Below are 2,397 nucleotides of genomic sequence, written 5' to 3'. Positions count from 1 at the left end.
TGTCTTCTATTTATTTACTGAGATACAAAATAAGACTGCATTGGGTTGCAGTTAATGTTTCTTTAACAGTTATTTTGAGATAAAATCTAAGAATACTTCATATGACAGAGAAAGGTGAATATTAAATACAAGTATAAAAAGAAATGGACCATTCAGTGTGGGAGGGATCAAAATAAAAATCAAAGGACAGGATTTTAAAAAAAAGCTTTCGAAAGGAGTGAAATATTGGACCGAATTTAATGGAACCCTCAGGAACGTGCAAGATGGTGGGCAGACAGTAAGATTTGTGCTGGAGACCGCATATCCGACTCCCCGTGGTGGGAAAAGTGTCCTTTATAATCAGGTGGGTGGGAGGAGCAACATTGAAAATCCACCTTCTGTTGTTGAGATGTTGTTAAGACTTGTTAATGAGTCAACTGAAACCAATTATTCCTGAACTCACTGGGAGTTAATGATGGACCTGAGATTTAACTGGACCAAATCTCCCGTGCCCACAGAATGCTGCCCATCAAACCTACAGTCCAAAGATGTATAGGTTAGGTAGACTGGCCATGCTAAATTCCCCTTAGTAAGCTTTTCACAGTAACTTCATTGAAGCTTACTTGTGACAATAAGCGATTATCATTATTGTCAAATTTGTCTGTTGCCTACTGAGAGTCCCTTGTTCAGAAAACTTAGTGTCCAATCGAGGGGCTCAGCATAAGGTGAGGGCAGCTGCTGAAAGTTACCCGCTTGTCTTTGCACCTGACCCCAACTTGCCATCCCTCACTGACGACTTTCACCCTGAGAATCCAATTCTGACTTGTTTACCTCTCTCCAGGAATCCAGCAATGATCCACGGTGAAGGCCTCAGTACATTACTCGAAATGGCAACCACTCTTGGGGACACTTCTGGTAATAGAGAGCTGGTAGTCTTGAATTGGCTGGCAGGCCTCTAGTGCAGGATTTCTGCCTTAACAGCGACTTGATCAAATGTGAGGCCTGAAGTTGTCCATCTAAGTGCTGAATTTCACTGAAATAGTGTTCAGCCTCCCAGGAAAGGCGATACGGGGTTCCTACCAGTTCGCCAGCTGGTGTGGGGGACCTCTGCCACCAGAAATAAATTCCATGCTTCAGAGGGATTCCAATGAACAGAAGCATCATGGCTTGAAGAGTGACCTTGGTGGTGGAGCAAAGGTACAAGGACTGCAGACTAATCTACTGTTGAAGGAGCGAAGAGTAGATTCAATGATACATGGTTGAAGCAGAGAAAAGGCCTTGGGATTGAATTTTCAGTGATAGTGAAGGAATGATGACATATTTCAAAGTCAATATAGAATGTGACTTGAAGGGAAACTTGGAAGTTGCAGTGTTCCCATGTGCCTGATACTGTTTACTTTCTGGATGGGAATCTAGAACAAGAAGTCACAGTTTCAAGATAAGATGCTGACCATTTGGGATTGACGTGGAGGTGAATTTCCTCATTCAAGAGTTGTGAATCTTTTGAATTCTTTATCCCAGAGGGTTGTGGATGTGCTATCGTTAAGATGGACAGGGTTTTGCTATTATATGGAATCATGAGGTATGGGAGCAGGCAGGAATCAGAATTGCAGAAAAATACAGTGCTGAAGGAGCCCTTCAGCCCATCGACTCTGCACCGACACGTGAGAAACATCTGACCTACCTACCTCATCCCATTTGCCAGCGTTGCTTCATAGTCTTAAATGTTATGACGTGTCAAGTGCTCATCCAGGTACTTTTTGGATGGATTTGTTTGTTGTCACGTGTATCGAGGTACAGTGAAAAATATTTTTCTGCGAGCAGCTCAACAGATCATTAAGTGCATGAAAAGAAAAGGGAATTTAAAAAAAACATAATAGGGCAACTAAAGGTATACAATGCAAGTACATATTAACTACTTTTTAAAGGATGTGAGGCAAACTGCCTATACCACTCTCCCAGGATTCTCCTCAAATTTCCCCTAAAACTCCTGACTCTCACCTTAAACTTTTGTCCCCTCAGGGCTGACCCTTCAACTGAGGGGACCAGCTGCTCCCTATCCAGCCTGTCCATGCCCCTCATAATCATGTACACCTCGATCAGTAAAGTGGAGTTGAAGCCCAAGATCTGCCAAGAATTGTGGAGCAGCTTCCTGCTCCATGTTCTTTTAGAAGGTGCTTTCAAAGAAACTTTATCAAGTTGCTATAGTGCATCTTGTAATTTATAAACATGGCCCAATGCGGAGGGAGTGAATGTTTAAGTTGGTGAATGGGATGCCAACCTAATGAGTTGCTTTGTTCTGGATGTTATTGGAACTACATTCACCCAGGAAAATGGAAGGTCTTCCATTGCACACCTGACTTTGTGTGCCTTATAGATGATGGACAGGCTTTGGGGAGTCAGGAAGTGAGTTACTTG

Source organism: Scyliorhinus torazame, chromosome 4 (assembly GCF_047496885.1).
Source record: "Scyliorhinus torazame isolate Kashiwa2021f chromosome 4, sScyTor2.1, whole genome shotgun sequence".
Taxonomy (NCBI): Eukaryota; Metazoa; Chordata; class Chondrichthyes; order Carcharhiniformes; family Scyliorhinidae; genus Scyliorhinus; species Scyliorhinus torazame.
The sequence above is the reverse complement of the archived record's forward strand: the minus strand, read 5'-3'. Positions refer to the sequence as shown.